Source organism: Canis lupus, chromosome 2 (genome assembly GCF_048164855.1).
Source record: "Canis lupus baileyi chromosome 2, mCanLup2.hap1, whole genome shotgun sequence".
Classification (NCBI taxonomy): Eukaryota; Metazoa; Chordata; class Mammalia; order Carnivora; family Canidae; genus Canis; species Canis lupus.
In genome coordinates, this window is record NC_132839.1 from 83,615,030 (window position 1) to 83,627,974 (window position 12,945).

Here is a 12,945-nt window from a genome sequence, read left to right on the forward strand (position 1 = left end):
TTCAGCTGAAGTAGAATGCACCTGTCAGTTGATATGGGTGTTGGACGTAATTGCGTACAAGTCTACTATAGCAGAAGAATGTCAGATTTTCCCCTAATAATTCTCGTTATTCTGTTCTGGAGCCTGTCCAAGTCTCTTAGGATAATTTTGAGGGGAGTCCAAAAGTGGACATCACATTTCTTTTTAATAGGAAGATGATTTCTCTGACTGAGGTTTACTCTCCCTTCTGTCACTAGGACTTTAATCTGTTTGCAAGGGATGGTGAAGGAGATATTTATAACCTCCCACTTTCTGAGTTTCTACATTCAGCGTTTCCATTATAGAGCAGATAGCAAGCATACTGTACTCTATGCAACTGCCGTGAAGCCCTGTTTAACTCACCATATTAGTTTGCATTAATTAATGCAGGAGTAAGAAGGATTGGAAAGTTGGCAGCCAGCATTTCTGAAGCTTGAAATTCCTTAGTCAGTAAATGCATATCTCAAGTTGGTATATTAGGTTATCAAAGAAGGTTTAAAAACCTAGGGACTGAGAGTTAGCAGAATCCATACCTTGCAAGATTTATACTTGCATGCTAATGTATTCATAGAGGGATTTTGTTCACAAGTTGCTATAGATAATGTTCTCTAGACAGGCTATTATTATTATTTTCTTGAAACCATGGTAGATGATTTGTTTAGTTTTGACGTAAGTTGGATTATTTGGATTCCACGATCCTACATTTCATATGCAGTACTGCATCTTCTTAAAACAAACTCAGTAAAGACAGATTTAATACGGATTTGCACCTAGCAGTCTGTCAGCATTCTTGAATATTTTATTATCGGAACTAACAATAATAATGTTCCAAGTCCCAAGTTTATGCCAGCAGCCGAGCTGAAATCACATTTAAGAATGATCCATTCCTTTTTAGGTCAACATTTAAATGAGAAGAAAGAGAAAAAAAAAAAAAAAAAAAAACCAAAGCATGGTTCTTCAGACCATGAAATTTGCCAGCCAGTGATTATACAACCTTTCATCTCTTATGGCTTGACAGGCACATGCCTGTTCTAATAGGTTTTAGGAAAATGTTTATGAGACATTGAGGTTTTGAACATGAATAGTTTTAAAAAATTCACAACCAGTGCCTCTAGAAAGAGTAACTTCCTACTGAAATTAAATATTGCAGTCTACAGCAGTGGTTAGGAATAGAATGCACTACGGTGAATTCAGGAGAACAAATATAATTATTTTATTTTAATTTCATTGTACTGCATGCATACATAGTTTGATCATTGTAACCAAATTCAAACCAAAGACAGAGACTCTTGTCTTACAAACTCTTGAGAGACTCATTCTTCAGTTATAATTATCAGTCTCAATCTTCAATAAAACACTGTTGGCACTGGATGGGGATTACAGGAAGGCACAATATTTCGGCCTTTGAGAAAACTGAGAAGACACAAATAAGATAGCAATACCATGGAAATGATAGAATGTAGAAAAATAACATTTTCTAACTGCCACATCTCTTTTCCTGTCTCTTTGGCTGCACACTGATTAGTCATGTCTTCAAATAATTTTACGATATTGTTTTGTTTTTCATATTTAGAATGTAAAGACCATGTAGATTTTTCTTTTCAGAATTGATCAAAATTTGTTTTTGTTTGACATAAAAAGGAGTGGTGAAGTTCTTACTGGCTTTGTAACTCTACTCTTAAGAGAGAGGTACACTTTTAAAGATTATTTATTTGAGGGGTGGGGAGGGAGAATAAGCAAGAAGGAGAGGCAGAGGCAGAGAGAGAGAGAAGCAGACTTCCCTGCTGAGCAGGGAGACCGATATGGGGCTCAATCCCAAGACCGAAAGATCATGACCTAAGCCAAAGGCAGCTGCTTAACCAACTGAGCCATCCACGCACCCCCAGACTTACACTTTAAAAAATGTTAGCCAATTGGGAAAATCTGTATCAAAAAGATAACTTTTGTACTGGGGATTTGTGTGGCTCAGTCAGTTAAGCAACTGACTCTTAATCAGGTCTTGATCTCAGGGTCGTGAGAGAACTTCTGTACCAATTGGACACCTTTGGAACTGAATTTTTCACTTGTTATTTCACATGCATGATGATTAGAATAATTTTCTGGAGTTTCTGCCTCTGGACATTTCCGACCTGTCTCCTCTACCAGCCATGAGATTTTGGCTGCTATCACAATTACACTTCAGCTTTTGAATCCTGATATAGGGTGAATTGGACAGATCAAGATATAAATATTCTTAAGAGCCATACCTATACTGGAATGGCTGACTATTCATACATGGATCACATAAATGTATCCCATTAAATTTAAATTAAATGTACCTCTAATTCAATATCTCTTTACCTGAATCAAGGAAAAAAGTCCTAAGGCCACTCTGACAACAGATAATAAGGTCAACTTGAAGTAGAAGAAGACTGTATTCTTAACTTCTTAACTGACTTCAGTGAAAATACTATATCTTGAAGAGTTTGTAAGTAAACACAACCAACTCATTACTAGAGTCTTTTGACGGTATTGGAAGGGGTTTATTTAAGTGAGAGCCCTGAAATATATGTTTCATTAATTTCACAGCAAACCTATTTCTCATGCTATGTTTTATTCAGTAATTATACTGTAGGGTTAAAAGAAAAACAGAGAAATACATTTATTGTTTATAGAGACCTAACATTAAAACCAAAATGAAATAAGCCCTTTAGGCAAGCTAATATATTATGGAATTCTTTGACAATTTCCATCCATCACTATGAATTTAAAACCAGAATGCTTTGAAAAGGGGCACCTAGATGGTTCAGTCGGTTAAGCATCTAACCCCTCCCCCACTCATGATCTCATTTCCTTTTGATCTTTCTTATAGTCTAATTCAGAGATTGACAAACTTTCTGTAAAGTCCAAATAATAAGTATTTCAGGTTTTGCAGGCCAGGTGGTCTCCGTTGTAACTACTTCAGTCATAGATGAAATGGCTCTGATCCAATAAAACTTTATTAAAACAAACAGAGGACTGACAGGATTTGGCTCATGGGCTGTAGTTGCTGATCCCTGCTGTAGTCCATTGAATCTGAAATTTTAAACATGACTTTTAAGAACAGAGGATAATACCTATAGGTTATGTGTTATGTGTTATGCAATTTAAGTGTTTTTCATGGGAAATTTTTTACTATTATGTTATCAGGCCAGGCAGCAATTTGCGATTCTAATGTTAGCATACATTACAACTCCAAGTCTATGGATTATTTAGAATCCTTTGAAGATAGTTAAGTTCTCCAAAAATATTTTGTAGAATTGAAGTGACCCTAAGAAGATATGAAGTGGTATAAAAATCACCAAGATCCTAATGATTATATTCATAAAGCAAAGGTTTGAGAATAAGCCAAAAGTAGAACCACTTACCTAAGCAATCCTCCTTTCTCTAAAGATAGTGCAAATTGCATGTACTCAAATTTCTTTCTCACATAAGAAAATGCCATGCAGAAAAAGTTTTGTTTGCGTCTTGTTTTTTGAACTAACAGGCCTCAGGATAAAGAGGCTTTGGTATTTAGTTACTGCTTTGCATAACTTCAATTGCCTAAAGCATGTATCCCCGTCTACAGCTTTGTTTCTCTGCTTTCTGTTTGTTTGTTTTATTTTGTTTGTTATTCAGTAATGGGATTAGAGTGAGGATATAGCTGTGCTATCTGATCAATTTAATAAACAATGAAGTGAATAAACAAACTTTTTTTAAATAAAAAGTTTGTGATTTTTTTCCTATTGCTATAATAATTAAAGTATATGCAAGGTACACATTCCTCTACAGCCTGTAATTATTAAAGAGAAAAAAATGCTTAAAGTTTATAGAATCTTAAATCTTCTGGAAGACAAAATGGAAATTTTAGAAAAAGAAATCTTACTTTACATAGCACAGGAAAAAATTCCCTATTGCTGATTTCTGTACCTAGAACCACCAGCATAGGATTAAAACAATGATAATAATAATTATGACACTATTCACTCTTCTTCTGTATGTATGCATGTAATCTCTACACCCAACATGGGGCTCAAGCTCACCACCCTGAGATGCAGTGTCACATTCTCTACCACTTGAATCAGCCAGGTGACTTGCTATTCACTCTGATATTACTATGATTTCAACATTGCAAATGCTTACTGGAAAACTGTCTCTCAAATGCTGAATAGCAGATAAAGACAAAACCCAACACCCCTTTAGCTGTATCAGTGATATTTTTACAGTTAAAGAACTCTACTGAGATCCCTGGGTGGCGTAGCGGTTTGGCGCCTGCCTTTGGCCCAGGGCGCGATCCTGGAGACCCTGGATCGAATCCCACGTCGGGCTCCCGGTGCATGGAGCCTGCTTCTCCCTCTGCCTGTGTCTCTGCCTCTCTCTCTCTCTCTCTGTGACTATCATAAATAAATAAAAATTAAAAAAATAAGATCTTTAAAAAAAAAAAAAAGAACTCTACTAGTAATTGGATACACATGAAAATGCTGCATAGCTTATAGTTTTAGCTTGTGATTTTAAAACAAAGTGCCACTTCTTCGAGCATATTTTTGAAGATTTTTTTAAGAAGTAATACTGGGGTAAAAAAAAATTACTGTTGAGACTATTAACCTTCACATATGTGTTAGTCAAGACTGCAGACACTTAAGTGTCATGAGCTCCTTTTACCTTTGAGACAAACAGCTTAAAATATCTATATGGAGCAATTTACCTGGCAAATGAGGAATGCATGCCTTTTACAAACATAACAGAGTGCTAGACTCAAGGGGCAAGGTTATCAAAGTGCTGTTTCTCTTGAATTAAAATTCTGGATTAATTCAACAGGCTAGGTACAATGTCTATATTTATAGAGACACTTATGGGTAACTTATGGTGTAACATCTTGCTGGGCAAATATATATAACTGCTTTATATTGTGTTTCTCATAATAAAAGTATAAAGGTAGGTAATGGTATCTAAAGGTAATTGAAATTGCAAAACCCCTAGTGAAAGACATTGGTGGCTGGTGTCTCGCTTGTGGATTAAAATTATGAAGGGATCTCTGGAAATCCCCTTCTCACACTTCCCACTATATTCCTTCCAAGTAGGCTTTATTACTGGTTTTAGTGTTTTCTTGTTGTTATCATTGTACTGCTAAAAATGTCAGTTCCCAAAGTGTAGAATTAAGTGGAGAGTGGCTTCCAGAAATGACATTTCAAAAGGGCTGATATATTAGTATTGAGTTTGGATTTTTTTTTCTTTTTTAAAGAAAAATATCTAAGCTACAATATTCCACAAAATATACTCGAAATCAACTCGACAATAAAAAATTAATAGGAAAATTCCCTCCTCCCTGCTAAAAAGAAGTTCTCCTTTCCCCAGTACTCAGATGTGTGGACTCTAAAGCCAGGACCATTCCATGTTCAGAAGACGAAAAAGAAGAATAAATCAATCTGAAGAGAAAGACCCCTGGTGCTTACATGCTATCTAACCACTGAAACTCAGAACCTAAAACATCACTCCACATTGCTATGTGTTACTAGTTTTTATTCTGAAACATTAAAGATATAATCCGGGATCCCTGGGTGGCTTAGTGGTTGAGTGTCTGCCTTTGGCTCAGGTCGTAATCCTGGGGCCCTGATATTGAGTCCTGCATTGGGCTCCCCGGACGGAGCCTGCTTCTCCCCCTGCCTATGTGTCTGCGTCTCTCTGTGTATCTCTCATGAATAGATAAAAATAAAATCTTTAAAAGAAGGATATAATTCACTTTAGAAAACACTTTCCATATAATATCCATATAATGTTACAGAAATTGGTAAAATGTGTACAGTTCTTCAGGCTCACCTGAAATTGTTAACCAGCAGGCCCCCAAACTCCCATTGTTCAACACTTTGGAACAGAATAGCGTTAGGCCACCGAGAATTCAGAGCAGAGAACATATAATTCCTCCTCCCCCAACAGAACAAGTGATAGAATGCCAACAACAATAAAACCCCTGGAACCATGGCGCCATCACAAATGAGCCATCACAGGTAGATTCTAACTCATGTGGGCAGGCATAGACATACAGCCAGTAACAGTAGCTACTGTGAAACATCAAAATTTTCCTCCACCACTTTTAACCAGGTATAGAAATCAAGGCAGCATAATTTCAGTAAACTTTATATTTTAATTTTTCATTAACTTATTTAATTACAGGTTCTCTGCCAGAGCCACTAAATAAATAATAATAAATGCCTTTATACTAAATGTGGTCTGGAAGATCAAAAGGAATCAGGACCACTAGTAAGTCAACGAGGTAATACGTGGCAGCGCTAAAGGTGCTAATATAATGATAAACATTTAAGGTTAATATTTAAATTTAGCTTGTTGGTAAAACTGCTGAAAATCTTAAGCAGATGAAGCTTCTCTTATTTCGAGTAGTAAGAAAAATATGAGATAATAGGAGAAAGAGGCTAAAAGAAGTCTCTTGCAGCAACACTTTAACTTCAGAAGTTTATAGGCTTTGTAGTACATTTAAGATGAATAAATTTAAAGTGTGTAGGGAATAGGGGACAAGGATATATTGAAACAATACAAAGGAATACAAACAAAGATGCTATAAAGAATATTTATACAGGTTTTTGCACAGAATACATTGCAATGTAATGCCTCATAGATACATTTCCAAACGTAAAAGTCAAACTAACAACAGCAGAAACTACTAATGGAGAACATTAAGGAGCAGGTCACACTGAATTTCCATTAACTGCTGAAATTAATGTTTTCTTACCATTTATAAGACTGCAATGTTTTTGATCTGTCTTTATTGTATTAACCTCCAAAACACAAAGTAAAAAATAACAACAGCAAAAGGATGAGAACCTGAAGATGATTTTTTTTTTAAATAATGGCATTTGTGTGTGTGTTCCCAAATGTAGTGACTTCAGTTCAGATTGTACTTATTACCATTATAAAGAATTATTATTTCAGTGATCCTACCATGCATGGAATGGAGTTCTAAGAAAGCACTACACTACTAAAGCTTTTTCTTATTTTCTCTATTCTTATCACACTCTTATGTGTTTAAAAAAGCTATCAATTCCTTAATAAATGGAATATACAAGTAGTAAGGACTCATTTCTAGCTTTGATTTTATTATAAATCTGTAGGTAATAAGCAAGGTTGACTAAAGTTTTATTTTCTCGCGTTTCACCTACTAGAGAAAGTGCTTAAATGAGGAAAAAAAAAATAGTGACAAGGCAACAAAATCAATAAAAGCAGAATGTTTGGAAATCATGAGTAGTCAAGATGACCATATTGGTCAATCCAGGATCATTTTTTTCTTTCTTTTTAAACACTCTCTTTAATGAAGCCAAAGCCATACTTTTGAATTTTTTTTTTTGAACAAAACTTCTGTTAAAATGTCTTAATTCATTCCCAAATTGAGAATTGCACAACACAGCTACTAATATTTCATTTCTAATTAAAATCCCAGTATATTATTTGTATAACCATGACCTAAATTTCAATATAGTCTTTAAATTTTTAATGAAGAACATACTTTTAGTGTCTGCCTCAGAATCATTTCTGATTTCATTTAAAGCAACTCAGAATGTTTTTGGAAACAACAACCACCATTTACAGAGTTTACTATTTGTAAAACTAAAATTCAAACCCACATAGTGTAGATTCAGAGTGACGTTCGAATGGAATGACGAAGAGTAAGGAGTTGGTTGTCTCTAACTCAGGATTCTGATATAGTTGCAATGTGTGAAAACAAATATTGTACTTCAGTGGGTTTCAGAGGTAGCTATTTGTCTACGAGCACCAATGCATGTTCAATTATGTTTAGAAGGTGTATACTGAGCAGTAGCCAGGGAATATAATGAGTAATTATAAGGAATAAAGAGGAGATTGCTGATTGCATTTCAGGACTCCGTGGGTACCTTAGTCTGATCATGCTGCTATAAAGATACTATAAACTAGGGGAACTTATAAACAGCAAATATTTATTTCTCACAGTTTCAGAGACTGGAAACTCTAAGGGCAAGGTTCTGGCAAATTTGCTTTCTGATAAGAGTCCATTCTGTCGTTCACAGACAGTGCCTTCCCCTTGTGTCCTCCTCACATGGTGGAAGGGCAAAGGGGTACTCTGGGGACTCTTTGATAAGGACATTAATCTTGTTTGTGAGGGCTCTGCCCTGACGAACTAATCACCTCTCAAAGGCCACACCTCCTAATACCACATTGGGCATAAGATTTCAATACCTGAATTTTAGAGGGACACAAATATTCAGTCCATAGCCATGGGCAGACTGAAATAGATCAACTCGGAGATAGAGGATGAGGGTTGAGTCTGTAGAGAGATATACAAACTATATAGTTATGAGATCAGAGATACTACTTGAAGAAAGCTTTCTATGGCAGTGATTGAGTTAAATAGAAATGTGAGAAATTATGTATTGTTTTTTTGTTTGTTTGTTTGTTTGTTTGTTGTTGCTGTTGTTTTTTTTTTTACCAATGTCTTGGCAGTATTAAGCATTAAAGCCTAGAGCCTAGAACAGGAAACCCTCCAGTGTTACTTAAGAACAATTTGGCAGAAGGCCTGCATCTGGCTTTACAGGGCAATCTGGCTATGTTTAGAGAAAAAAAAAAAAAAAAAAAAAAAACTAGATCCAGTAAACATTGTAAACAATAGCTGAGGAAACTAAATAAGCATGGTAAATAGTAGATTCATTACCCAATGTGTCTAAACTTGCATTTATTCTTTACAAAATAATGTAGAGAGCCTGTAAACAACACTCTTTCTCCATCTAATTATTTTTAAATGCTATGGATTTTGGAGTCAACATATGCTACATTTGGCTGCCCTGCTTTTCCTCATTATTGTATTGACTCTGAACGTTTCCAGTCTTGAGTGGAGTGCACAGCAAGAGAAGGTGTATAGGCTGAGCCACTTTCCAAAAATCATTAACTCTTCTAGTAAGAGCTTAGAGGTTATTAGTTTCCATGAAGCTCCAAGTATCCATTACAGTTTATGCCATACAGAACCTACAATAAGCCTCAGAATTAGAGTGGACCTCGCCATGGTTTTATTCTCCTTTTAGGAAATAGCTCTTGATTAACAAGTGAGCCCTGATAGAAATAGAACATCTGACCATGGGAGCCAAGCTGCCATTGATGGTTGATAAGTCTTTCGCTGACCCATCAATTGACCAACCAACAAGATTCCATCTTCAAGGAAGAATACGAAGACTGGGTCTGAGCAGGTACTGGATTCATATGCATATTTCATGATCAGAGAACTTATACTGTCATCTGGCCTACACTGCCACAGTGTTAATGTTCCTTCAATGTACCTTCATGACTTCATGGAGAGTGTCTTTTCATAATTTCTATAAAGGATAGGAAAACAGTACAAGTTGTGGTTAGTAAATGGCCTCACAGGACACCTGGGTGACTGAGGTAAGAGCCTGGCTTTGGCTTAGGTCATGATCCTAGAGTCCTGGCATTGAGTCCCACATTGGGATCCCTGCTCAGTGAGGAGTCTGCTTCTCCTTCTGCCTCTGCCCCTCCCCCTGCTTGTTCTCTCTCTCTCTCTCTCTCTCTCTCTCTCAAATATATAGATAAAATCTTTAAAAAATAAATAAATAAATAAATAAATAAATAAATAAATAAATAACATCACATTGCAGCACAGACACTAGTCCCCTGTGTGGCTAGTGCATTGCATTAGTGTTCAGAGATATCCTTAAAAGAAATTAGAAATTCAAAACTTCTCATGGGTTGGACATCAAGAAGTTCATCTTGTTTTTTTGTTTGTTTGTTTTTGTTTTTTACTTTGCCAGGAAGAAAATTAGCATATTAGAATCTAAAGCAATTCATAGACCATTTGCAAAAATGATCAAGGACTTGTAAGAGTAAGACTGCATAATTGGTAATAAGAAGTTTGGGAAAGGATTTTTAAAGATCTTTCAGAAAGGGCCCAGAGTGTGAAAACACGTATAGTTTGTAAATATGAGCTCTAACCACCACAGAAACTCTTACATAGAAAAGCAGCCGGTTAAACTTCCCTGAGAATGTGAGTCAGTAAACCTAATATTCTCCAATGAAATTAATAGCAAAAAAGACCATTATAGGAGGTGGGGGTATCTATAGCTTCAATGATAGTTCTCTCTGTAGCGAGGCTACCCTGACTCCTGTTTGCTAAAGTACAAAATTGATGCAAGTGTCCGCCTTCAGCAACACACTTCACTCCCCAGTATGATCCCGAGGCTGTATAAGAGAAATGAGAACAATCCTTACTGAATAGGGTATAGTGCCTGCCACACGTATAAATATTACCCTTTGTGATCCTCGCAACTAAAGGTGCATATGCATTATACCAGACCTCTTCTGAGATGGAAGAGAAGTAATTTATCCTTTGTGGAATAAATGCTTAATGTTCATTTTACTTGACATTTCTTTTTTTTTTTTTTTTTTTTTTTTTTTTTTTTTAATTTTTATTTTTTATTTATGATAGTCACAGAGAGAGAGAGAGAGGCAGAGACACAGGCAGAGGGAGAAGCAGGCTCCATGCACCGGGAGCCTGATGTGGGATTCGATCCCGGGTCTCCAGGATCGCGCCCTGGGCCAAAGGCAGGCGCCAAACCGCTGCGCCACCCAGGGATCCCTTACTTGACATTTCTTTACAAATATCACCATCCATGGACCCAGAAAACAAAACAAAACAAAACTTGTATTATTTTTGTAATTTTTAAAATATTTTGTTTATTTATTTGAGAGAGAGAGAGCACAAGCTGAGGGAGGTGTAATGGGGGAACGAGAGGGACATCCATGTTGAGCATGGAGTCCAATGCAGGACTCAATCCCAGGACCCTGAGACCATGACCTGAGTCAAAAGCAGATATTTAACCGACTGAGCCATCCATGGCCCCCTAACCCTGCATTGTTAAGGTGACATATAGACTATGCTGTAAATCAGAGATGTGTGTATTAATGAACCTACTTGGTGCTTCTTGATACCTCCACACTGAGTGAGAGGAGCTGATGGATGACCTAAGCACACATTTAGGCAGGATCTCAAAAGTCACATATTCCTTGAGAATACAGATTTTGAAAATGAAGTCCATTAAAGAATCTCTCATCCAGTTGCAATGATGGCTGGAGGAAAAAGCAATGTGGAATGGATAGCAGAGTAGGAACATTACAATGCAGACCTTGGCTAATTGACTAGTTATAAAATGAAGGTAGCCTCCAACCAATTTCCTTTTTTTCTTCCTTTTTTCTCCAACATTAACTGTGAAAATTGTTGGTGGTATTAACCTTTAAGATTTTGATCATAGATTGCCATATAGAGGAAAAGTTTCGGACTTGGATGCAGTTGTTGATGGAAACATTTTGTGCTCCTCTTTGGGAAGAAGGTAAGTCCAGGACCCATTACCCCAGAGTTAGTTAGATAACAGCATATTTGGGGAATATAAGAGTAAGAATTATGTATATGAGTATTTATAGTTCAAAATAATGAAGTGCAGAATTTATTTGTATTTTGTTTTTTTGTGAGAGCCTCAACTACCTTTTTACTTGTAACAATTCCCAACTACAAAAATTTGGAGAAACAGAAAGCTCTGCCTTCTACTCTAAAAGCTAAATGGGGCCAGAACTCGGTCTCCTGAGCTACTGTAAACTGGTATGCTGGACTGTGGCCATGTCTCAATTAACCAGAGGATGCTATGTTAACTTTGGATCTTGTATGAGTGACATAAAGTCTTAGGACATTTCAGAGATGAGGTCCAGCAAGGTGTCAGTGTCCCTGGAATAATGGACTACCTAAGTGACACACACCCATCACAGAATCCCCTTCAGACTGTTCCTGTGGTTGTAAAGATGGGTGCTTGGCCTTACTTGGTTTCTTTCCATATTCTGACCCTGGTTCCCCAGGTTTCCTTTGCTGATTCTTTGAGTTACTTTCCATCACTACATTAAGTTTACTTGCTAATCCACCAAAGTCAGTCTTGTTTGTTACTAATCCTTCTAAATAAAAATATGGTATGTAATATAATCAATGAAGAGTCTGGCGTCCGGCAGCGTATCATTTATGCTATAAATGATAGCTCTTGTTTCATTTTTTTTATTTCATAGTGTCAGGGTGGATTGCCGGGAATACAGCCCCACTGATCCCATATTCAGCTAAGGTAACACTACCTATTCTAACAATAACAGAAAAAACATACAATATACAGATAATGGGTGATAGAGATATTTTATTTTTTTAACTCAGATATAACCCAAAATGGGTGCTTTTGATCTATTATTTTTCTTTCTAATTGGTGTTTGAGGGACACCAAATTCTTCTCTCTCATGGTTCTGCCAATTTCTACAGATAGATTAAAGGGTGCTGAGCTTGTCTACATAAGCTGATGGAATAAGAAAGAGCATAGAGAGTTTTACATGGGAAGTTTCCATGGGACAGACCAGCAAGTAATACTTGTCACTTTAGTTCACATTCCATTTGCCATACCTCTGTGACATGATCACATCATCATGCAAAGAATCTGGAAAGTACCATCTATCTGTTTCCTAAAAGGAATAAAAATAAATTTGACATATATATAATCTAACTCATTAAATTGTCACAACAAAAAGTAGACTTTTTTAAACTTTTTCCATGGTATAATTTAGATCTCTATAATTTCATTTGTCTAAATTTAAAGCTTTGCATTGGGACTGGAGTATATCTACAAATGGTTCTGACTGAAAATGGATGATTGTTACATCAGAATATATGGTATCTGTTCCCGTTTCATCAAAGCTATTACTTTAATAACATCAAGCATATTTAAAAACAAGACCATAGATGAATCAGCATTATTGCTGAACTAAATCTTTTTACCAGTAGTCACATGGCCAAAAGCTCAAATGATATATTTCTTCCTGAGCTTTACAGAAAACAATGATTTGGACCGGAAATACATA

At 36.3% G+C, this 12,945-nt stretch overlaps 2 long non-coding RNA genes across 2 annotated transcripts in view; both read right to left on the reverse strand.

Annotated features, from left to right (window-relative positions):
* The window catches only part of LOC140622684 (uncharacterized), a 28,247-nt gene extending 22,293 nt beyond the window's left edge, over window positions 1-5,954 (reverse strand). Inside the window, exon 1 of the long non-coding RNA XR_012022376.1 lies at window positions 5,833-5,954. This is a non-coding gene — a long non-coding RNA (uncharacterized lncRNA). The remainder of the gene's footprint in view (window positions 1-5,832) is intronic.
* Window positions 5,955-9,039: 3,085 nt separating this feature from the next.
* Window positions 9,040-12,549, reverse strand: LOC140622686 (uncharacterized). The gene is made up of 2 exons (XR_012022377.1): window positions 12,421-12,549; window positions 9,040-9,365 (listed from the first exon to the last, which is right to left on the reverse strand). It is a non-coding gene; the product is annotated as an uncharacterized lncRNA (long non-coding RNA).
* Between the last annotated feature and the right edge of the window lie 396 nt (window positions 12,550-12,945).